Source organism: Dermacentor silvarum, chromosome 3 (genome assembly GCF_013339745.2).
Source record: "Dermacentor silvarum isolate Dsil-2018 chromosome 3, BIME_Dsil_1.4, whole genome shotgun sequence".
NCBI lineage: Eukaryota > Metazoa > Arthropoda > Arachnida > Ixodida > Ixodidae > Dermacentor > Dermacentor silvarum.
In genome coordinates this window covers 70967440-70992495 of record NC_051156.1, presented here as the reverse complement: position 1 = coordinate 70992495, position 25056 = coordinate 70967440, and the positions used below count along the sequence as shown (strand labels likewise).

Genomic DNA, 25056 nt, shown 5'->3' with positions numbered 1-25056 from the left:
CAAACAACGCAAATATTTTGACACTACTGAACCTTCAATGACATGTGCCCATGTACAATGTACGCCCTTATACCGCTTCGTCTACGCCATTTTGTTGGACTGTGTACCAATTTCAACAAAGCGCCTATAAACTTCCCTATTACCTTAACACACTTGTACGAAATAACATTTCAATGGGAGAAATATCGAAAAATAAGTTAATTTTGTTTTGCCGCTCCTGCATTAATGGTTGGTGTTTCATTCTGTTTTTGTGCACAAAGGCTGTTGTCAATATTGTAGGTCTATTTTCTTACTGGTGCCTACTGTATGCATTGTTGTTCTTGCGGTTTAAAGCTCTAGAGCGTGCACATCCTCATATTTAAAGCTCTAGAGCTTACACAACCTTAGAGTTTGAAATGGTGCCGTTTATCACATCTGTTGCTATAAAACTCGACCCCGACACAGGAATAAGTAGCTCTCTTTGATATACAAGTGATTCCGCTCACGCCTGCCATATTCTGCAACATCATACCTTGTCGCGACTCACACTTAGAATAAAAATATATCGATAAAAATATGACATTGTGGTATTCACGATGCAATTGTTTGTGCTTTTGAACTACGCTGAATACTCATGACTTTGGAAACTGGCTGTCTCTGCAGTATTCCGTTTGAATGGCTCAGGAATGCAAATAAAAGAACGTATTAAAAGAAATTGATTTACTAGAATTTGAGCGAAAAACCCCACTGCATTTATAGCGATGTTATACCACTCCTTTGAATCCTCCTTTGATGGCGTTTTGATCGCATTATGCTGTTTTCTATCGTTTCGAGAACCGGAAGGATTCTTCTCCGCGTTTCCTTGTACATCCGGTCGAGTGGCCCTTAATCGCAGACTTAATAATGAAATTATTTCGTCGATGGCAGGCTTCAAAGACGGTTTCACAGCGCAGCAGGCCATTGTGTTGTGAAAAGGCCACAAACATTTTTTATCTTCAAAATATCAATTTGCAATCCAAATGCAAATATTCTCAAAATCAAATACGTCAAATTTATTACGGTAGCGTTAAAACTATAGGTTCGAGCTTAGCTCTCTATACTCAACGAAAGTTCGCGGCAGTTTCAATAGAACCTTCTCGCGCCCTTGTACTCTGTTCTGACATTTAGTGCGAAGTCGGCGGGCCATGTGGAGATCGTATCCAGTTATTTTATTTTCAAAGGTAAAAATAAATTGTATATGACCTGAACTGAAGGTTCTTTTGGAGTGCTCACTGAAATGACCAGACGCCAGCACTCGTTGAGCCAACAAGAAAAAAGCCTGCTTTATTGTCTTTGGGCGTTGTTTATACGCCCCCAGATCACAGAGCAATGGAACGGGAATACGGGGAGGCGAAAGTGATGGCCACCAGATAATCCGTGATAGCCACCACGCAGTCGTGTGCGCTGACGTCACAACACTCTCTGTACGGTATGTCCAAGTGAAACACCTCGTGCCAAAAATGTACGAAGACGTGTGTCCGTTGTCTTGGGCGTTTTTCCGAGATTGCTGTTTGTTATCCTCGGGAAAAGGGCATGGTGGACGGATGCAAAGGTGAAATACTAACAATCTTTCAGTTGTTCCAACACCCGCCGTCGTGGCGTAGTGGCAGTGTCGGTGCACTACTAAGTCCGATGGTTTAGGTTCTAATTCCGGCCCCAGCGGACGCATTTCGGTGGTGAAATGCCAGAACGGCTGTGTACCATGCACTGGGGTCACGCTACGGAACCGCAGGTGGCCCAAACAATACGCATCCCCCCCGCCTTCCCCACAACGGCGTGACTCAGAATCATACGGTGGTGTTCGCCTGTAATATACCAGAACGTTTAGCACTGGTTATTATGTTGCAGCTAGCACTCTGTGACGCTATGTGATATTGCACCGATTTCAGTGTTGCATGGTTTATCAAGATTGCAAGATTAGGCCGTAAGACCCCCATAAGCTGTATAACTAGTTAGGCATGTAATCTGTCAAAAGCGTCAATAGACGCCATGAGCTTTACTTTGCTATCGTTGCGTGTAAGGACAACGCCGTTACTCGAACATGCATGTCTCGAGCGCACAGGTGATGCGACTGTCGCGCCACGCATTGCCTAATCGGGGCTAAATTTCAACTCGTCTGTGGTTAGAAGCCCAAAAATGTGCAGTTCGTTCACCTCCCTGCGGTTGACGCCTAGGGTTCACAAATGGTGTGAAGAAACTCGGGCACGAAAACAGACGAATAGCCAACCCCTTCGACCACGATGGAACGTGTCCGTCATCATTGGGAGCGCTAGCGCAGGAAATTGAGAAAAGCACAGGAGCCCCAACCATCTAAAACTTTCGCGTGCTTCGCTGACGCAGGCAACTCTCGGATTCCACCAGTAGGCGAGTCATTTCAGAAGAGAATAGGTTTGGGCGTGTTTTGTCATTTCTTAACCATAGTGTCCAAAGGCACACTAGAAAAAGAGCGAGCACGTTACGAATAGAAAGTGAGGAAGATTGCAATAAGAGACCTTGAGGCCTGGACTAGTTGTAAAATAAGGTAGGCAAGTTATATTTCTAATGCGTGAATAAAAGTAATGTGTGTGTTTAGCTGCGTCATTTATGTACCCTGGTGCCCATACATGTGCTAGACGTGCGTCCCTAATATAGCGTATACAATTTTGTTTCTTTCTCTTGCTCCTCATATTTTAGGGGATGCTCCTTTGGAGGTCAACATATTCGTGTAGAATTCATGCCTGAAATAGCGAAACGTCCTCCCAACTAGACGGGATTGTCAGAATCTGTCGAAGGGTCAATAATAATATTCGTGATATTCTCAGTTTCCGCCAAAAAAAAAAACGTTTTATCATCCACTATCATTGTGGCTAGTATTGCACCCAGGTAATACTTGCCTCAGGCTCGCACTAAAGTACTCCACAGTCGGTTTGCGCTTTGCTGTAGTTACGTAACACTTTTCAATCCTAGGGCACCATATTGTATACACATTAGTGTGACACTGCGGTTGCAGCCGATGCAGAACACAACAAGAAATTGAAGGCAGCAGTGACATACCAACACGAAACATGTAAACGTCATTGTCTTGTGCACTTGCAAAAACACATCCGCGATTCTAATTAAGCACAGTTTGGCAAAGAAACTACGTTGCAGTGCTGGCGTAATGAAGCGTCAGCAAAAACACATAACTGCGACGAGACTGAAATCTACTGACGCTCTTTGGCCAAGTCACATTTATTTAGGTAGAACATCAGTGGAAAGCAGCAATCAGGTTCTCGATTCTCAAATTGTGGTAGTGGTCGGGGATGTTGAATTTCTTCAAATAGCGAAAATCTCTACAACATCGTTACACACCGGTATTATGACAGCGTTACATTTCATGCACGGGCATGCCGCGCACAAGCCCAGCATTCCCAAAGTAATTCGTGCTGTATGGCGGTTTTGAGGAACTGGCATCGGCATTTCTGGATACTAGATAGATTAGTAAAGGCGGCAATGCGGCAACATTTTCGCTAAAGAGAAGTGTTATTTATAGAACTGACGTTGCATTTTACGAGTCACGGCTACTTCCACAATGAAGGTGTAGGACACTGGCTTATGCCAAGCCAGACTCAAGTACTCCTGAAAAAACGATGATTCGAACTTGTATTCGCGAAGTAATTATGTCGTTAAGCTACATCTGAAATACGTAATACGAGTCAAGTAAAAAGACAAACCAAGGTCTTCAATCTTGAGCGACCTGAGTGCGCTGTACTGACTGGTTTCATATATTATGCACTAGTTATGTGTAAATTCGAATATTTCGGTCACTATCACTGTCAGAAAGCGTGTACAAAAAGTGAAAAGTAGGTGACGGTTGCTTTTTTTCTATTGTGCATTGGAGTTAAGGCTTCTCTTATGTAAAATTAGTCAATGAAATGATTTATTGAAAATTGCACTTGGTTCTTCCAAAATATCCGTTGTTATTCTCAGAAAAACTTCACATGACGAAAGTAAACCTTTCTGAAAAAGTGGCTTCTTGGGAGGAATGTCAAATTTTGTCACCGCAGAACTCAGCTCACATCATAGCTGTCGGCCGCCTGGTGGTGCCTCCAACGACATGTCGAAATTGATGCGTACTTCACATTAGTACATCCAAGGAACGAAATAGGTATATCATGACCAGCAGTACTCATGATCACGCGTCTTTGCCAAACGTCGCCCAAAGGGCAGATGTGACATGCAGAAAGACTGCAGTATAAAAGCCGTCATGTACACGTGCCGATTTTCTCGCTCATGGTATTGGAAGGCTATAATTTATTCGAAAAATGGATGATTTACTGCTTCACTAAACTAGGACCTGGTCGGTTGTCAAGGCGAAGTTTTAGAGCTGAGATAGTCGAACATTCCATCTCAGCAGCAACGGTGTGCGAATATCTATACCTTTCGTATACAATATGCAATAGTACCCTATTCAATTAGGTCTTCGAATGCAATACTCACCTTGCAAAAAGGTAAATCTTTTCTCATAAATTCCGAATTTTATTTTTGTCGATTTCTTTATTTCTCAATACTTCTTGTCAAACGTCGAGTAAAAATAAACAACATCGGGAAACACGCTATCAGCATAAACATGCTGTCAGCAGCTGTCAATGGTTCTACAAAATTACCCAGTGACTGAGCCCTAAACTGCCGATGCGACATGTTCTAACGTTCGATAACACGATAATTATTACTCCCGCCATAATTCGCTTCTATATTGAGAGGCTGAAACTTTTCAGTCGTAGAAGGTTTAGAAAACTTGATGTAATGCAAAGATGATCATAGTTGAGATTAATTAAAGTGAAATTAAAGTGAAAGTAAGTAAAGTGAAAAGGGCATTCAAAAGCAGACGACATGCATGAGGAGTAGTAAGACGAGACCTTAACATATATCTAAAGTGGTCGGATTGATGGCAACGATGATAGCATCCTATTTGTTCAAAAATGGTACATCTGCTATTTAAAATATCATTTCCAGAATAATAAATATGACGGAGAAAGAATATATTCAAACTTTGCGCACATACTTCAAAACCGTTATTCATAAAACAAAAAAGCAACTTTTATGCACCATTTTATTCTCTTTCAGGCGTGAAAAAGCCACTCGATAAAGACAGCAGTAAACAAGCGACAAAAGTAGGGTTTTCTTGCCCTGCTTTCTTGGTGCAGCCAATCACGTGAGCTTCAGCCGACGCCTCCACCCACTAAGCTTCCAAGCGCAGCTAGTTCGATTCTTGCATCCTCGTTGGCAGCAGGCGGGACTGAACTGCCTCGTGCTGTAGCATCTTGATTAGTTGGAATGGCCATGATGCCTGTGCAAATAGTAGATCAATAGATAAATATGAGGAATTAATTTTCATGGAGAGTACAGGGTTCTCAAAATGGTATTGGCCACAATTAAGCAACAAAAGCAAATTTGCACATTGAATTCATAGCCGCTGGACGAAAAACGATTCCTTTCTTACCGCATTCATTAAACACGAATATCCCGTTAACCTAACATGATTTTTTTTTACTCACACTGCTACATATCTACAACCAGAACTTGTACGTATACTCGATGCCGCAGTTTTAGTGAAGTTAAGCGACCTTTTTCAGGCATCTTTGCTAACTCTATTTTTGCCTGTCCATATCTCAGCTTAAAGTTTGCGGATGGCATCATTCGGTTCCCATAGCTACAGTTATGTCAATTTGACGCAGTTGGAGATAAATCTACAAAGCGAACGTGTTTCCTAATAAATTTCCACTTTTTATCCAAGGACGATATTGTAGGATTTCATGCCCTTTTTATTGAACCGTTATTTGTCTTTTTGTATGTTACCCAAGCATTCACTTACTGCTCCGGTGTGTGTTTTAGGGAAGCAAAGCTTCTGTATGTTATGTCATATTTTAGGAGCATGCGAAACAAACTCAGAAACATCCCTTAAGCGCTGACGTAAATTTAGAATATCCATGTGCAGTCGTACGATAGGAAATGTCACTCATAGTGACAGTCTAGAGAGAGTTTGGGCTCACCATACGCGAACATAGCAAAGACCAGAAGAAGCGCCGTGATGCGTCCCGACATTACAACCAGAAATCGTAAGGCGCTGATACGTCTTGATTCATACATAAACCCGGTCCTGGTGAAAGAATGATGAAAACACGTTATTTGAAAGCACGGGTGTCCTACAATATTGCTTAACTAGGTCACACAGTTGGCAAGCGAAAATGCAGCGTCACTTTTATAAGACGCGATAGATGGCGCATTTGAATGCTTAATATAAGCATCCACTCGGCCCGTGACGCTAAGGTTGTGGGTCGAAATTAGAACCTGACCGTTTTTGCGTTCTTTATCAGACTTCTGCTGCAATTTAGCCTACATGACTATGTGTAAATCGAATTACCTATATGTCGATCTTATTTGTGATCCCCTTCATACGTCATATATCCGAGTGCAACTGTAGTAAGGCTAAAAAATGTTCGGGCCAACGCTCTATTATTTTTGTTCATTTCGGCGTTTCGAAGCCCCATTCCTGTGCGCTATTCGTGGATTCTGCTTTGTATTTTGGCATGATTTTAATCAGCGTCCCTCTAGGTACTCTAACCACTGCAGATCGAAGTTGCGCGGAGAATCGCGGTGTCGGACTACCCAAACTGGTTGGCTGTACTTGCTTAACAAATTAGAATGCATAATTGGCTAATATACACGACAATCCTAGTAAACTTTTTCAATGCTGTTCCACTTGCTTTATTCATTTGGTCGATTCTTTAGGCATTCATGCTTAATATGAGTGGAACACCAATGAATTTTTTTCGCACTCTTTCGTAACGCATAATTAGAAACTTGTGTCATCCTAAACATTTCTCTGAAGTGATTATGACTTGCGATTTCACCGCCTAAGTTTGTTATGCTATAATATGTGCCGTCAAGTAAAAATTGAAAACATAGCTACCAAAATTCTGTTAATTATTCGATGATGGATTCTTGAAAATGATATCGACATTTTACAGTAGTAAATCCAAAAATGTTTAATTTATGAAAAAAAATATCATCCGTATACAACGCCTTTTAAAATGTTAGCGAAAAGAAGTTTTGAGAACTTGTGTATATCTCACCGATGGCTTAGCTGGCACTCAGTTGTTTCCAGACGGTCCTCTATTTAGAAGTGCTCAGTAAAATGTAGACCGAACTCTCGTTTTATAGCTGTACGAACTACTCCACATGCACAGAAAACTTCCTGTGACCTCTTTCCCGGCGGATACAGCTCGTCAGCATTTCATCGGTTACGCATAATGAACGTCATTTTTTAACTTTGTACATCTGTTCGCCATGTGCGCTTTGCAAACGGTGACACTCAAAATACCAGCGGTGGTTGACCTACGCGAACGCACTGTACTGTGTCCAGTGCGTAGCACCCGAGAGTGGTATCTACGTCTACTAGCATAAATATATCTGTCGGTTATTGCCGCATGCCTTGATAAGGAGAGCAATGGAAATAAGGAGAAATGTATGCCGAACTCATTTTATAGCTGTACGAACTACTCCACGTGCGCAGCAAACTTCATGTGACGTCTTTCCCGGCGGATGCAGCTCGTCAGCATTTCATCGGTTACGCATAATGAAGGTTGTTTTTGAACTTTGTACTTCTATTCGCCATGTGTGCTTTGTAACACGGTGACACTCAAAGTATCAGTGGTGATTGGCTTACGCGAACGCACTGTACTGTGTCCAGTGCGTAGCACCCGAGAGTGGTATCTACGTCTACTAGCATAAATGTATCTGTCGGTTATTACCGCAAGCCTTGATAAGGAGAGCAGTAAAATGTAGACCGAACTCTCATTTTATAGCTGTACGAACTACTCCACGTGCGCAGCAAACTTCATGTGACGTCTTTCCCGGCGGATGCAGCTCGTCAGCATTTCATCGGTTACGCATAATGAAGGTTGTTTTTGAACTTTGTACTTCTATTCGCCATGTGTGCTTTGTAACACGGTGACACTCAAAGTATCAGTGGTGATTGGCTTACGCGAACGCACTGTACTGTGTCCAGTGCGTAGCACCCGAGAGTGGTATCTACGTCTACTAGCATAAATGTATCTGTCGGTTATTACCGCAAGCCTTGATAAGGAGAGCTGTAAAATGTAGACCGAACTCTCATTTTATAGCTGTACGAACTACTCCACGTGCGCAGCAAACTTCATGTGACGTCTTTCCCGGCGGATGCAGCTCGTCAGCATTTCATCGGTTACGCATAATGAAGGTTGTTTTTGAACTTTGTACTTCTATTCGCCATGTGTGCTTTGTAACACGGTGACACTCAAAGTATCAGTGGTGATTGGCTTACGCGAACGCACTGTACTGTGTCCAGTGCGTAGCACCCGAGAGTGGTATCTACGTCTACTAGCATAAATGTATCTGTCGGTTATTACCGCAAGCCTTGATAAGGAGAGCTGTAAAATGTATACCGAACTCTCATTTTATAGCTGTACGAACTACTCCACGTGCGCAGCAAACTTCATGTGACGTCTTTCCCGGCGGATGCAGCTCGTCAGCATTTCATCGGTTACGCATAATGAAGGTTGTTTTTGAACTTTGTACTTCTATTCGCCATGTGTGCTTTGTAACACGGTGACACTCAAAGTATCAGTGGTGATTGGCTTACGCGAACGCACTGTACTGTGTCCAGTGCGTAGCACCCGAGAGTGGTATCTACGTCTACTAGCATAAATGTATCTGTCGGTTATTACCGCAAGCCTTGATAAGGAGAGCTGTAAAATGTAGACCGAACTCTCATTTTATAGCTGTACGAACTACTCCACGTGCGCAGCAAACTTCATGTGACGTCTTTCCCGGCGGATGCAGCTCGTCAGCATTTCATCGGTTACGCATAATGAAGGTTGTTTTTGAACTTTGTACTTCTATTCGCCATGTGTGCTTTGTAACACGGTGACACTCAAAGTATCAGTGGTGATTGGCTTACGCGAACGCACTGTACTGTGTCCAGTGCGTAGCACCCGAGAGTGGTATCTACGTCTACTAGCATAAATGTATCTGTCGGTTATTACCGCAAGCCTTGATAAGGAGAGCTAGTAAAATGTAGACCGAACTCTCATTTTATAGCTGTACGAACTACTCCACGTGCGCAGCAAACTTCATGTGACGTCTTTCCCGGCGGATGCAGCTCGTCAGCATTTCATCGGTTACGCATAATGAAGGTTGTTTTTGAACTTTGTACTTCTATTCGCCATGTGTGCTTTGTAACACGGTGACACTCAAAGTATCAGTGGTGATTGGCTTACGCGAACGCACTGTACTGTGTCCAGTGCGTAGCACCCGAGAGTGGTATCTACGTCTACTAGCATAAATGTATCTGTCGGTTATTACCGCAAGCCTTGATAAGGAGAGCTGTAAAATGTAGACCGAACTCTCATTTTATAGCTGTACGAACTACTCCACGTGCGCAGCAAACTTCATGTGACGTCTTTCCCGGCGGATGCAGCTCGTCAGCATTTCATCGGTTACGCATAATGAAGGTTGTTTTTGAACTTTGTACTTCTATTCGCCATGTGTGCTTTGTAACACGGTGACACTCAAAGTATCAGTGGTGATTGGCTTACGCGAACGCACTGTACTGTGTCCAGTGCGTAGCACCCGAGAGTGGTATCTACGTCTACTAGCATAAATGTATCTGTCGGTTATTACCGCAAGCCTTGATAAGGAGAGCTGTAAAATGTATACCGAACTCTCATTTTATAGCTGTACGAACTACTCCACGTGCGCAGCAAACTTCATGTGACGTCTTTCCCGGCGGATGCAGCTCGTCAGCATTTCATCGGTTACGCATAATGAAGGTTGTTTTTGAACTTTGTACTTCTATTCGCCATGTGTGCTTTGTAACACGGTGACACTCAAAGTATCAGTGGTGATTGGCTTACGCGAACGCACTGTACTGTGTCCAGTGCGTAGCACCCGAGAGTGGTATCTACGTCTACTAGCATAAATGTATCTGTCGGTTATTACCGCAAGCCTTGATAAGGAGAGCTGTAAAATGTAGACCGAACTCTCATTTTATAGCTGTACGAACTACTCCACGTGCGCAGCAAACTTCATGTGACGTCTTTCCCGGCGGATGCAGCTCGTCAGCATTTCATCGGTTACGCATAATGAAGGTTGTTTTTGAACTTTGTACTTCTATTCGCCATGTGCGCTTTGCATACGGTGACACTCAAAATACCAGCGGTCATTGATCTACGCGAACGCACTGTACTGTGTCCAGTGCGTAGCACCCGAGAGTGGTATCTACGTCTACTAGCATAAATGTATCTGTCGGTTATTACCGCAAGCCTTGATAAGGAGAGCTGTAAAATGTAGACCGAACTCTCATTTTATAGCTGTACGAACTACTCCACGTGCGCAGCAAACTTCATGTGACGTCTTTCCCGGCGATGCAGCTCGTCAGCATTTCATCGGTTACGCATAATGAAGGTTGTTTTTGAACTTTGTACTTCTATTCGCCATGTGTGCTTTGTAACACGGTGACACTCAAAGTATCAGTGGTGATTGGCTTACGCGAACGCACTGTACTGTGTCCAGTGCGTAGCACCCGAGAGTGGTATCTACGTCTACTAGCATAAATGTATCTGTCGGTTATTACCGCAAGCCTTGATAAGGAGAGCTGTAAAATGTATACCGAACTCTCATTTTATAGCTGTACGAACTACTCCACGTGCGCAGCAAACTTCATGTGACGTCTTTCCCGGCGGATGCAGCTCGTCAGCATTTCATCGGTTACGCATAATGAAGGTTGTTTTTGAACTTTGTACTTCTATTCGCCATGTGTGCTTTGTAACACGGTGACACTCAAAGTATCAGTGGTGATTGGCTTACGCGAACGCACTGTACTGTGTCCAGTGCGTAGCACCCGAGAGTGGTATCTACGTCTACTAGCATAAATGTATCTGTCGGTTATTACCGCAAGCCTTGATAAGGAGAGCTGTAAAATGTAGACCGAACTCTCATTTTATAGCTGTACGAACTACTCCACGTGCGCAGCAAACTTCATGTGACGTCTTTCCCGGCGGATGCAGCTCGTCAGCATTTCATCGGTTACGCATAATGAAGGTTGTTTTTGAACTTTGTACTTCTATTCGCCATGTGTGCTTTGTAACACGGTGACACTCAAAGTATCAGTGGTGATTGGCTTACGCGAACGCACTGTACTGTGTCCAGTGCGTAGCACCCGAGAGTGGTATCTACGTCTACTAGCATAAATGTATCTGTCGGTTATTACCGCAAGCCTTGATAAGGAGAGCTGTAAAATGTAGACCGAACTCTCATTTTATAGCTGTACGAACTACTCCACGTGCGCAGCAAACTTCATGTGACGTCTTTCCCGGCGGATGCAGCTCGTCAGCATTTCATCGGTTACGCATAATGAAGGTTGTTTTTGAACTTTGTACTTCTATTCGCCATGTGTGCTTTGTAACACGGTGACACTCAAAGTATCAGTGGTGATTGGCTTACGCGAACGCACTGTACTGTGTCCAGTGCGTAGCACCCGAGAGTGGTATCTACGTCTACTAGCATAAATGTATCTGTCGGTTATTACCGCAAGCCTTGATAAGGAGAGCTGTAAAATGTAGACCGAACTCTCATTTTATAGCTGTACGAACTACTCCACGTGCGCAGCAAACTTCATGTGACGTCTTTCCCGGCGGATGCAGCTCGTCAGCATTTCATCGGTTACGCATAATGAAGGTTGTTTTTGAACTTTGTACTTCTATTCGCCATGTGTGCTTTGTAACACGGTGACACTCAAAGTATCAGTGGTGATTGGCTTACGCGAACGCACTGTACTGTGTCCAGTGCGTAGCACCCGAGAGTGGTATCTACGTCTACTAGCATAAATGTATCTGTCGGTTATTACCGCAAGCCTTGATAAGGAGAGCTGTAAAATGTAGACCGAACTCTCATTTTATAGCTGTACGAACTACTCCACGTGCGCAGCAAACTTCATGTGACGTCTTTCCCGGCGGATGCAGCTCGTCAGCATTTCATCGGTTACGCATAATGAAGGTTGTTTTTGAACTTTGTACTTCTATTCGCCATGTGTGCTTTGTAACACGGTGACACTCAAAGTATCAGTGGTGATTGGCTTACGCGAACGCACTGTACTGTGTCCAGTGCGTAGCACCCGAGAGTGGTATCTACGTCTACTAGCATAAATGTATCTGTCGGTTATTACCGCAAGCCTTGATATGGAGAGCAGTAAAATGTATACCGAACTCTCATTTTATAGCTGTACGAACTACTCCACGTGCGCAGCAAACTTCATGTGACGTCTTTCCCGGCGGATGCAGCTCGTCAGCATTTCATCGGTTACGCATAATGAAGGTTGTTTTTGAACTTTGTACTTCTATTCGCCATGTGTGCTTTGTAACACGGTGACACTCAAAGTATCAGTGGTGATTGGCTTACGCGAACGCACTGTACTGTGTCCAGTGCGTAGCACCCGAGAGTGGTATCTACGTCTACTAGCATAAATGTATCTGTCGGTTATTACCGCAAGCCTTGATAAGGAGAGCTGTAAAATGTATACCGAACTCTCATTTTATAGCTGTACGAACTACTCCACGTGCGCAGCAAACTTCATGTGACGTCTTTCCCGGCGGATGCAGCTCGTCAGCATTTCATCGGTTACGCATAATGAAGGTTGTTTTTGAACTTTGTACTTCTATTCGCCATGTGTGCTTTGTAACACGGTGACACTCAAAGTATCAGTGGTGATTGGCTTACGCGAACGCACTGTACTGTGTCCAGTGCGTAGCACCCGAGAGTGGTATCTACGTCTACTAGCATAAATGTATCTGTCGGTTATTACCGCAAGCCTTCATAAGGAGAGCTAGTAAAATGTAGACCGAACTCTCATTTTATAGCTGTACGAACTACTCCACGTGCGCAGCAAACTTCATGTGACGTCTTTCCCGGCGGATGCAGCTCGTCAGCATTTCATCGGTTACGCATAATGAAGGTTGTTTTTGAACTTTGTACTTCTATTCGCCATGTGTGCTTTGTAACACGGTGACACTCAAAGTATCAGTGGTGATTGGCTTACGCGAACGCACTGTACTGTGTCCAGTGCGTAGCACCCGAGAGTGGTATCTACGTCTACTAGCATAAATGTATCTGTCGGTTATTACCGCAAGCCTTGATAAGGAGAGCTGTAAAATGTAGACCGAACTCTCATTTTATAGCTGTACGAACTACTCCACGTGCGCAGCAAACTTCATGTGACGTCTTTCCCGGCGGATGCAGCTCGTCAGCATTTCATCGGTTACGCATAATGAAGGTTGTTTTTGAACTTTGTACTTCTATTCGCCATGTGTGCTTTGTAACACGGTGACACTCAAAGTATCAGTGGTGATTGGCTTACGCGAACGCACTGTACTGTGTCCAGTGCGTAGCACCCGAGAGTGGTATCTACGTCTACTAGCATAAATGTATCTGTCGGTTATTACCGCAAGCCTTGATAAGGAGAGCTGTAAAATGTAGACCGAACTCTCATTTTATAGCTGTACGAACTACTCCACGTGCGCAGCAAACTTCATGTGACGTCTTTCCCGGCGGATGCAGCTCGTCAGCATTTCATCGGTTACGCATAATGAAGGTTGTTTTTGAACTTTGTACTTCTATTCGCCATGTGTGCTTTGTAACACGGTGACACTCAAAGTATCAGTGGTGATTGGCTTACGCGAACGCACTGTACTGTGTCCAGTGCGTAGCACCCGAGAGTGGTATCTACGTCTACTAGCATAAATGTATCTGTCGGTTATTACCGCAAGCCTTGATAAGGAGAGCTGTAAAATGTATACCGAACTCTCATTTTATAGCTGTACGAACTACTCCACGTGCGCAGCAAACTTCATGTGACGTCTTTCCCGGCGGATGCAGCTCGTCAGCATTTCATCGGTTACGCATAATGAAGGTTGTTTTTGAACTTTGTACTTCTATTCGCCATGTGTGCTTTGTAACACGGTGACACTCAAAGTATCAGTGGTGATTGGCTTACGCGAACGCACTGTACTGTGTCCAGTGCGTAGCACCCGAGAGTGGTATCTACGTCTACTAGCATAAATGTATCTGTCGGTTATTACCGCAAGCCTTGATAAGGAGAGCTGTAAAATGTAGACCGAACTCTCATTTTATAGCTGTACGAACTACTCCACGTGCGCAGCAAACTTCATGTGACGTCTTTCCCGGCGGATGCAGCTCGTCAGCATTTCATCGGTTACGCATAATGAAGGTTGTTTTTGAACTTTGTACTTCTATTCGCCATGTGTGCTTTGTAACACGGTGACACTCAAAGTATCAGTGGTGATTGGCTTACGCGAACGCACTGTACTGTGTCCAGTGCGTAGCACCCGAGAGTGGTATCTACGTCTACTAGCATAAATGTATCTGTCGGTTATTACCGCAAGCCTTGATAAGGAGAGCTGTAAAATGTAGACCGAACTCTCATTTTATAGCTGTACGAACTACTCCACGTGCGCAGCAAACTTCATGTGACGTCTTTCCCGGCGGATGCAGCTCGTCAGCATTTCATCGGTTACGCATAATGAAGGTTGTTTTTGAACTTTGTACTTCTATTCGCCATGTGTGCTTTGTAACACGGTGACACTCAAAGTATCAGTGGTGATTGGCTTACGCGAACGCACTGTACTGTGTCCAGTGCGTAGCACCCGAGAGTGGTATCTACGTCTACTAGCATAAATGTATCTGTCGGTTATTACCGCAAGCCTTGATAAGGAGAGCTGTAAAATGTAGACCGAACTCTCATTTTATAGCTGTACGAACTACTCCACGTGCGCAGCAAACTTCATGTGACGTCTTTCCCGGCGGATGCAGCTCGTCAGCATTTCATCGGTTACGCATAATGAAGGTTGTTTTTGAACTTTGTACTTCTATTCGCCATGTGTGCTTTGTAACACGGTGACACTCAAAGTATCAGTGGTGATTGACTTACGCGAACGCACTGTACTGTGTCCAGTGCGTAGCACCCGAGAGTGGTATCTACGTCTACTAGCATAAATGTATGTGTCGGTTTTTACCGCAAGCCTTGATAAGGAGAGCTGATTGTCACTTCAATTTTGGCCTTCAATTTCAGGACTTAAGATGAGTCATAATCCAACTCCTGCAAATAATGACGATTTGGTCATACATTTTTAGTTTAGTGTCTACACATGTGTTTTCTCATTATGGCAGTAGAGGCTGATGGCCTCGCGTCCATGAAAATAAAGTCCCTAATTATTCGTATAAATGATCAACATGAATAGGTCAATCAAATCTATTTTTGATATGCGACAGTTGACATTAAGCTATTTCGTTTCATGCACGGAAGCGATCGGCTGAATTCATTAGTTCTGTAGATGCTCATCTCTCATCAGTCATGTAGCGATATCTTTAGCTGGTCATTTCAGCTTATCAACGTGTGATAAAAGTGATGCATGCTACAGTGTTAAATTTGTGTCACATCTATATATTTATACGACAAATACATGCCTGTATAGTACCCATGGCAACACCCGACAAGGCACAATTGCTAGTACTGGCACGGATGTTGCAACAACAAAGTTTTCAGAAAAACGCAAAGTGATGAAAAATAACTACCGCGAGTGATTCAGGGCACTTAAAAGCAGACGACATGAATGAGAATGAGAAGTAGTGAGATGAGATTTTTGTGCACCCGTAACACTTAGAATAAAGTAGTCGGACGGCTGCAAATAGACTGTACCGAAAATTGATAGAATCAGATCTGTTCATAAGTGGTACATCTGTGATTTAATGTCACTTGCAGAGTAATAAATATGACGGACAATGAACTGATTCAAATTTTGCTTGTAAATTTTTAAAGTGTTATTCATAAAATAAAAAGAGTCAACTACAACGTCATTATGCAACATTTTATTTCATTTCAGGCTTGAAAAATAATCTCCATAAAGAAGGCAGTGAGCATGCGACAAAAGTGGGGGTTTCTCGCGCTGCTTTCTTGCTGCAGCGAATCACGTGAGTTTCAGCTGACGCCTGAACCCACTAAGCTTCCGAGCACAGCTGGGTCGATTCTTGCATCTTCGTTGGCAGCAGTCGGGACTGAACTTCTTCGTGCTGTGGTATCTTGATTAGTTGGAATGGCCATGACACCTGCGCAGATAATATACCAATAGATAAATACCAGGAATTGATTTTCCTGGAGCGTACAGCATTCCCAAAATGGAAATGGCCACAATTAGCAACAAAGGCAAATTTTCGCTTTGACGTCGTAGCCGCTACACGGAAAACGTTGCCTTTGTTACCGCATTTATTAAACTCTACTATCCTATTAACATAACATAATTTTTTTTTAAATTCACACTGATCTATGTCGGCAACCAGAACCTCTATACTGGATGCCGCAGTTTTAGTGAACTTAGGCGGCGTTTTGCAAGGCGTCTTTGCTAATTCTATTTTTGCCTGTCCATATGTCACTTTAAAGTTTGCGGATCGTATCATTCGGTTTCTATTGCTACGGTTATGTCAATGTGACACAGCTGGAGATTGATCTGCTAAGCCAACGTGTTTTCTAGTAAATTGCCACTTTTATGCATGGGCGATATTGCAGGATTTTATGCCTTTTTATTGCACCGTTCATGTGTTTACCTGAATGTTACCGAAAATTTCACTTCCTGCTACGGTTGCTATGTTTAACAGAAATGATGCTTCACTTTATTATGTCATATTTTAAGAGCATGCGAAACAAACTGAGAAACATCCTTGAGCGGCTACGTAAACTTAAGATATCTAGGTGATATCGCACCACAAGAAATGTCACTCTCAGTGACAGTCTAGAACGAGTTTGGATTCACCATAGGCGTACATAGCAAAGATCAGAAGAAGCGCCGTGATGCGTCCCACCATTACAGCCAGAAATTGCAATTTGCTGATATGTCTTGATGCAGAGTGAAACACGGCCCTGGTGAAAGAATGACGCAAACAGGTGATTTGAAAGCACAGCTGTCGTAGAACATTGTTTAATTAGGTAACAAAGATGGCATGAAAAAATGCAGCGTTACCTTTATAAGACGCGATATGTGGTGAATTTCAATGCTTAATATACATATCCACTCGGCCCGGGACACTACGCTTGTCGGCCGAAATAACAACATGACACTTTTCCTGGTCTTTATAAGACGGCTGCTGCAATTTCGCCTACGTGATTCTGTATATATCGAACAGCCGATACATCAAACGTTTTTGTTATCCCCTTAAGATTCGATTATGTTACGGAGCGATCAATACATGAATCAACGCGACGCTTGGCAGAGCGACAAAGACGACGATGAAGACGCTAGCACTTGCGGCGGATCGGCAAGGAACGCGTCATCACCTACGCCAGTCGCCTTCTGTCCTCTTCCGAATGAAAGTTTTTCATCACTGAACGCGAGTGCCTGGCTTTAGTGTGGGCTGTCAACAAATTCAGACCTTACTTGTTTGGCCGAACTTTTTCTGTAATTACACACCATCATGCTCTATGCTGGCTTTCGTCGCTGAAGGGATGTCTGGATGTCTCGGCCACTGGGCGTTACGGCTTCAAGAATACTCGTTTGCTGTGCACTACAAGTCTGGACGATTGCACCACGACGCTGATTGCTTATGCCGTCACCCTGTCGATGCTCCCGACCTCATTGACCCTGACTCCGACGCCTGCGTAATGTCCATCCTTGCTTTGGATTATATCCCCACCGAACAGCGACGAGACGCGTCTTTACGACTCATCATCGACCGTCTTAACTCTCCATCACCACACCATTCTATTCGCCTGTTTGAGCTACACGACAACGTTCTGTATCGGCGTAATCTCAGCTCAGATAGCCCAGAGCTTCTGCTTGTCTTACCTCGCCATCTTCGCTCCAGTGTTCTTCACTAGCTTCACGACGTACCAACTGCCGGTCACCTAGTTGTCTCGCGTACTTACGCCCGCATCCAACGCCGGTTTTTCTGGCCTGGCATGTATCGTTCTGTGCTCCGCTACGTCGCTGCTTGTGAACGCTGCCAACGCCGCAAGCGCCCTTCAGCGCTGCCTACAGGCCAGCTACACTCTATTGATATCCCTGCAGAGCCATTCTTCCGGGTCGGCCTTGACCTTCTAGGCCCTTTCCCTACGTCCATCTCGGGAAACAAATGGGTTGCGGTCGCGACAGACTACGCCACGCGCTTCGCAATCACCAGGGATTTACTGACAAGCTGTTCTACAGACGTCGCTGACTTTCTCCTGCACGACGTAATTCTCGTAATTCTACATCATGGCGCCCCTCGGCAGCTCCTCACCGATCGCGGGAGGTACTTCCTGTCAAGGGTGGTAGATGACATCCTTCGTGCTTGCTCCACTGAACATAAGCTCACGACCGCTTGTCATCCGCAGACGAATGGATTGACCGAGCGCCTGAATCGAACGCTAACCGAGATGCTGGCCATGTATGTTTCACCAGATCACCGTAACTGGTACTGCACGTTTCCCTTTGTTACCTTTGCGTACAATTCCTCGCGGCATGACACCGCTGGATATTCACTGTTTTATCTGCTGTTTGGCTGACATCCTGCATTGCCCTTCCAGACTTTGCTTCCTTCGGCTCCTCACTCACCTACTGAATACGCCAGTGGCGTTGCAACTCGAGCCGGTGCAGCTCGTCAACTTGCCGACAATCGACTTTCTGCTTCAGAAGCAGCCCAGAAGTCCCATTACGATAGCCGACACAGAAGTGTACACTTCACGCCTGGCTCTCTGGTACTCCTATGGTCGCCATGCCGCCGCATTCGCCTATCAAAGAAGTCCCTCTCACATTACACCGGGCCCCACAAGGTTCTTCGTGAACTCGGTGACGTAAATTACAAAATTGTACTCCTGGATCCTGCTTCTTCAACCTCATCGCTGCCAACTGAAGTTCATGTTTCCCGGTTTAAGCCATACTGCTCTTCTAGCTCCTCGCCTTCATAGCAAGTGCCAGGACGGCGCTTCCACCGCCAGACAGTGATGTTACGGAGCGATCCATACATGGATCAACGCGATGCTTGCCAAAGCGACAAAGATGATGATGAAGACGCCAGCGCTTGGGCCGGATCTGACATCTCTTGCCCTAGCCTCCTCTCGATATAATTTGTAAATATATCCTTCTTCTCCATCTCGCTTCCGTCACAATATATTCGAGTTCGACAGCAGTAAGACTCGAAAATGTTCCGGCTTCGACGCATTATTATATTTTTCGGCGTTTCCAAGCCCGATTCCTGAGCGCTATGTCTCCATTCTGCTCTGTATTTTAGTACTATAACGTAGTTAACGCCTGGAGACACTTCTAAACGATCCCTTTGTTAGAATGGCAATCCTTCGGCCGCGCTGGGACCGATTGCATTTGGAGTGTGCTACTGATCGTAGATTCTCCGTTAGTTTGCGCAGGGTTGCACCTAACACTTTTAATACCAGAAAAATATGTCGGTAGAATAAGTACTCCTCTAGTCACTCTAACCACTGTAGTTTGAAGATTGCGCGAAGCTTCACGGTGTCGGACTATTCGAAGAGGTTGACTGTACTTGCTTAACAAATTTAGATGCCTGATTGACTACATTGTAGAACTTTACTAACCATTTTTTATTAAATTGTGTTCCACTTGCTTTATTTACTTAATCGCCTTCTTAAAGGGACACTAAAGAGAAACCGGAAGTTGAGCTTAAATGGTAGATTATCCCTTCACGATCACAGCCATACCATTCTTACTGCAAACAGATGTTTAATAAGCGAGAAAATAGCGAAAAACTGAAGAATAGGTGCTGACGCCCCTTCGAAATTCCCGCACTACGTGATGTGACGTCGGAGATTACAAACGCAGGCCGGTCGCGATTGGTCGAGAGCGATTTATCGCTGTTTATAAATGCAAAATGAAATACACCTTAAACGTACATAAACAGCATTTTCCAACTTTTTAAACCGTTTCAAGCGAGGAAGTACAAGTTTAGCACAAAATTAAATAAATAAGAAAAAGTGGCATAGCGAAACATGCGGCCGTGATAGTTTCGTAGTTTCGTTTTTGGTCAATGCATCGTCGCGCGCGCCTGTTCCGCTCTACGGTGTTTGGTTGCGTGTTGCGTGGCTCGAAAAACGTTGACTTCGCGGGAAACAGCCAGAAAATGCCTCGTGTGTGTAGTGTTGAGGGCTGTATAAATGGCCCAAGGCGCTGATCAGGGGCATGCGGCAGTGTTGACTCGATTGTGTCCTTTCATGTGGCGTCGCTCGGAGAGCCCCGGCTCCCCGGCGTTCGCAATGGCTCAGTGCTCTGCCGATGATAAAACGGCAAAAGAGCCAGAGAAACCGATGGTGTGCTCTCTGCATTTCTCGCCCTCGGATTATGTGTATAATCTTGCCCTCGGAAAGTATCTTGGCGTGCCCCAGAGGCCAGTCCTTTCTCGAGCAGCTGTTCCCTCAATGCGGCCTTCATCAAACCTCCTACCGGTGGGGCTGCAGCAGCAAACTGGCGGCTCGGTGAGTGCTGAATGTCATTAAATAAAGCCACGAAATAACCATACTGAGTACGTGCACAACTTTCTACGCTTGTTCTGTCGGGAACATCGTCGCCTGGCGGACCGGACGCTTCGCCTCCCATCGACGAAAACGAAGCTCTGCATTCCGCCGGCGCGGCCGGCGGCTCACCGCCATCGCACGCGGAAACACCTACCGCTCGAGCACAGAGGATCATTTCGCGCTCCGTTTCACTGAATATCGCTGAAATGCAGTCCTGCTTTCCTGGCGAGCTCTTCGTTGCAAGGTTCAGCGGCAGCTACGGTATCCATCGCGGCGAACGCAAACGCAGCGACCATGCATGCAGCCATGATACATCCAGCCCAGCGCCTTGGCCGTTTACGCAAGCGGTGACGTATCATGGCGCATTCTGATTCGCTGAGAGCAATGCAATCTGTGACGACACTGCTTCAGCGCCAAATCTAGGGTGAGAGAAATTGAGGAAGAGATATTTGGCCTTGTTTACGAATTTCTCCGCTAATAACTCATATTTTTGCACCCAACAAAAACGGCATGCATTCCTGAAGGTCCCTCTTTTATTCCAGCTGAACTTCCTGTTTCTCTTTAGTGTCCCTTTAAGCATTGAGCGGAAAACATGTCGAACGCCAATAAATGTGTTTTTTCACAATTGGGAACACATGAGATTAACCTTGTTCCATCCTCAAAATTGCGATCTCAACACTTGTTTCTCATGCTGTAATATTTGCCGTACATTAAACAACTGAAAAGTTAGTTATCGAAATTCTGTTGATTATAAGATGACCCATTCTGATGTCTCTTGAAAATGATATCGACTTTTTAGAATTGTCCACGCCAAAAAGTAGAGTTTAAGAAAGAAATATAATCCGTAAAATACTACATTTGAAATTTTAGCGAATCAAAGTTTTGAGAAGTTGTGAATGTCTCACCTATGGAAGAGCTGACGCTCAGTTCATTCCAGAGGGTCCTCTACTTAGAAGTGCTCAGTGAATTGTAGATCGAACTCGTGTTTTATCGCTGTATAAACGTGCGCAGGAAAATTCCTGTGACCTCTTTCCCGAAGGACACACCTCGTGAATATTTGATGTGTTACACATAATGAAGGTTATTTTTGAAGATTGGACTTGGTATTCATCATATTTGCTTTGTAACAGTGTGATATTCGAAGAACTAGCCGTGATTGAGTTACGCGAACGCACTGTACTGTGCCCACTGCGTAGCACTTGCATCGGATAGTGGTATCTAGTACGTCTAATAGCATAAATTTATCTGTCGGTAAGTGGCCACAGCAAGCCTTGATAAGGAGACTTGCTTGTCACTTCAATTTGGACATTCAATTTTGGTCTTTAGATGAGTCCAAAGCCAACTCCTATGAACAGTGGCTGATGGCCTCGCGTCTATGCCGATAAGGTCCCTTATTTGTTGTATTACTGATAGAACGAAATCGGTCGATCAAATCTGCTATTTCATATGCGACAGTTGACATTAAGCTATTAAGTTTTATTCACGAAAGCTATCGGCTGAGTCAATTAATTCTATAGCGGATCTCTTGTCACTCATGCAGTGATATCTTTAGCTAGTCATTTAGGCTGATCAGCGTCTTAATAGGTCGTGTGCGGTACAATGCTACATTCGTGTTATACCTGTGTCACACGGGCATATTTGGAAGGCCTCCCAGTCAACGGCCTTCGAAACGCCACAACTTTATCGACCCAAAGGAGTTGTCGCGCTGCTACACGGCACATTTGAAAGGCCGTTGAGTGGTTCAGGCGTTTCTCGCAAAATTGTGTGGCGCTGCGGATCTTTATTTTCGTTTTCATGTCACCAAAAGTTAAACAACATTAAAACCACTTAAAAGCACTATAATTTCTTTTATGTTTGTTTATACTGCGAAATGGCGGCGATATGACGGCAGCCGGCAGCATATTGAGTAGAGGGAGAGTGTACTAGACAACATGGAGAAAGGAATGAACACAAGCACGTCGCTGTTGTCGAGAGTATGTACAGTTTGCACATGTCAAGTGTTAAAAATACTTTATTGAATAATTAATAACACTCATATATAGTATTTTTAGAGCATTTTGGTTCGATTTGTTTTTTCTAACCATGAGTACGAGCACACTGTGAACGAGAGGGCATGTTCGCGCTGTTTCCGCTTCCGTAGCTGAAAGGCCATCGAGATTTCGATAGAGTTGAGGAGTGCTCCGTTGACTCGATAGACTATTGACTCGACGGCCTTCGAAACCGCTCGTGTAGCAGTTCGAACTTGACCTTTGAGTCAACTGACTATCGGTTGGAAGGCCTTCGAAACGCCCGTGTGACACGGGTATTACATTTCTATATTTACGAGCGTATGCGACAACTAGATGTCATTATAGCACTCATGGCAACACCAGACAAGGCACAATATCTAGAAGAAGTGATACCCTGAATACTGCAACTAAGATTTGACGGGAAAATGCGCCGGAACGAGACGAGAAAAAACCATATCGAATTATTTGCATGAGGAGTTAGAACTGAAGTTGCTTTGAAGACATGCAGCAAAATTCATCAAAACTGAATGAATTCGCCACACAAGACTAGCACTTACTGTTGCAGCTTGTTCGCATCTACACGCACCAAAAAATGTATTTGAGACAACGAAGAAAATAGCACGTTATTCGATATATTGATTCCCTACATAATACGGACAGCAGGCTAGTTGAGATGATCACTTGTGATAAAACAACTTAAGAGACAACGTGCTTCGGTTACGAAGAACACACTGGTGCAAAGGGTGAACCAGCTGACTCTTTTAATGCCTTGGCATTTTTAAGGTGTTCCCCTTTTTGTGTGGGCTGGATTTGTAGACAAGCCAGTTACTGCGTCGGTAGCTATTCCACGGTTGAATGCCCCGCAGGGGCGTCTGCGTCAGCAGGCGTTTGGTGTGCTGCGACACCACGGACCCGAGCACACGAGGGTTGGACCCTCCCACGTTTAACCGTGCGTGGCTTAGCCGTGTCCGGGGAAAAGGGGATCCTGGGGGTTGAGCCGATGTTGAGTGCTTGGACCTTTATGGCCCCTCGGCGGAGGCAACACACCCCTTTGGCCTCGGCTTCACGTAGACGGCACTCCCGGACTGACCCATCCGGGAGAAATCGGTAGTTGCCTTTTCCTATCCTCCTCTCCAACCTTCGTCTTTCTCTCTTACTTTTAATCTTTCCTGTCTTCTCCTCTCTTCTATATTCCTTCCGATCTTCTTGGCAGCGAGGGTTAACCCTGTGTGAGTAGCCTGCCTAGGTTATTTCATATTCGGTTATAGTGGTGACGTACGGCTGGCGTCTGCAGGGCCTATGTTTACAGGCACTGCAGCGTCCCCTAGTAGGACTCCATGGTGGGTGGCTGGCGTTTCTGCCGAAACATGAATATTTTATGGCTAATTCTTTTCCCGCGACCCCGCAGGGGCGTCTGCGAAAGCAGGCGTTTGGTGTGTTGCGACACCACGGACCCGAGCACATGGGGGTTGGACCCTCCCGCGTCTAACCGTGCGCGGCTTAGCCGTGTCCGGGGAAAAGGGGATCCTGGAGGTTGAGCCGAAGCCGGGTGTTTGGACCTTTATGGCCCCCCGGCGGAGGCAACACACCTCTTTGGCCTCGGCTTCACGTAGACGGCACCCCCGGACTGACCCACCCGGGGGAAATCGGTAGTTGCCTTTTCCTGTCTCTCTCTCCCTCCAACCTTCGTCTTTCTCTCTCACTTTCCATCTCTCCTGTCTCCTCTTCACTTCGTTTTACTTCCAATTTTCCAGGCAGCAAGGGTTAACCTGGTGTAGTTTATCCAGCCTTGGGTCTATTATATTAGGTTATAGTGGCTTTGTACAGCTGGCGTCTTCGTTGCCTTCGGGTTTCGTAGCGTCCCCATGTTGGGCTCGGTGGTGGGTGGCTGGCATAGCTACCGAAATTATTGTTCCCTTTATGGCTTTTTTCGTCATTCCCCCGACTCCCCGATCGCCCTCTTTCCAAGAGAGGGCGCACCGATGACTCTCTGAAGCTTTTTGTCCAGACCAAAGAAATATACCCGAAGTACCACGTGCTAAGTTGTCAAAACAGTGATAAACTGCAAGAACACTATCACCATTTGTCGTTGCGAAATGCCTTACTGAGAAACTAGGTCCCGGCTATAAGGTCACAAAAATGGCCAGCGGTGATCTATTGATAGAACTTAATGACAAGAATCAGTTCGAGAAACTGTCCGGACTTGCTGAAATTGGTAATACCCCTGTCTCGATGAACCCCCACCGATCTCTGAACAGTTCACGCGGAGTTATATCAGAACAAGATTTCCTTGACTTGAGTGAAACCGAGCTCCTTGAGGGCTGGAAGGAACAGCATGTGACAAATGTCCAAAGAATTAAGATCAGGCGGGATGACAAAGAGATCCCCACTAAACACCTAATTTTGACGTTTTGCACAAGTACCTACCAGAATATATTATTGAAACAG

General features: G+C 44.8%; 1 long non-coding RNA gene across 1 annotated transcript in view; it reads right to left on the bottom strand.

The window, feature by feature from the left end:
- Positions 1–5057: 5057 nt before the first annotated feature.
- Positions 5058–25056, bottom strand: part of LOC125943816 (uncharacterized) — a 101175-nt gene continuing 81176 nt past the window's right edge. Inside the window, exons 2-3 of the long non-coding RNA XR_007465915.1 lie at positions 16896–17002; positions 5058–5326 (exon numbers count right to left, since the gene is read on the bottom strand). This is a non-coding gene — a long non-coding RNA (uncharacterized LOC125943816). The remainder of the gene's footprint in view (positions 5327–16895; positions 17003–25056) is intronic.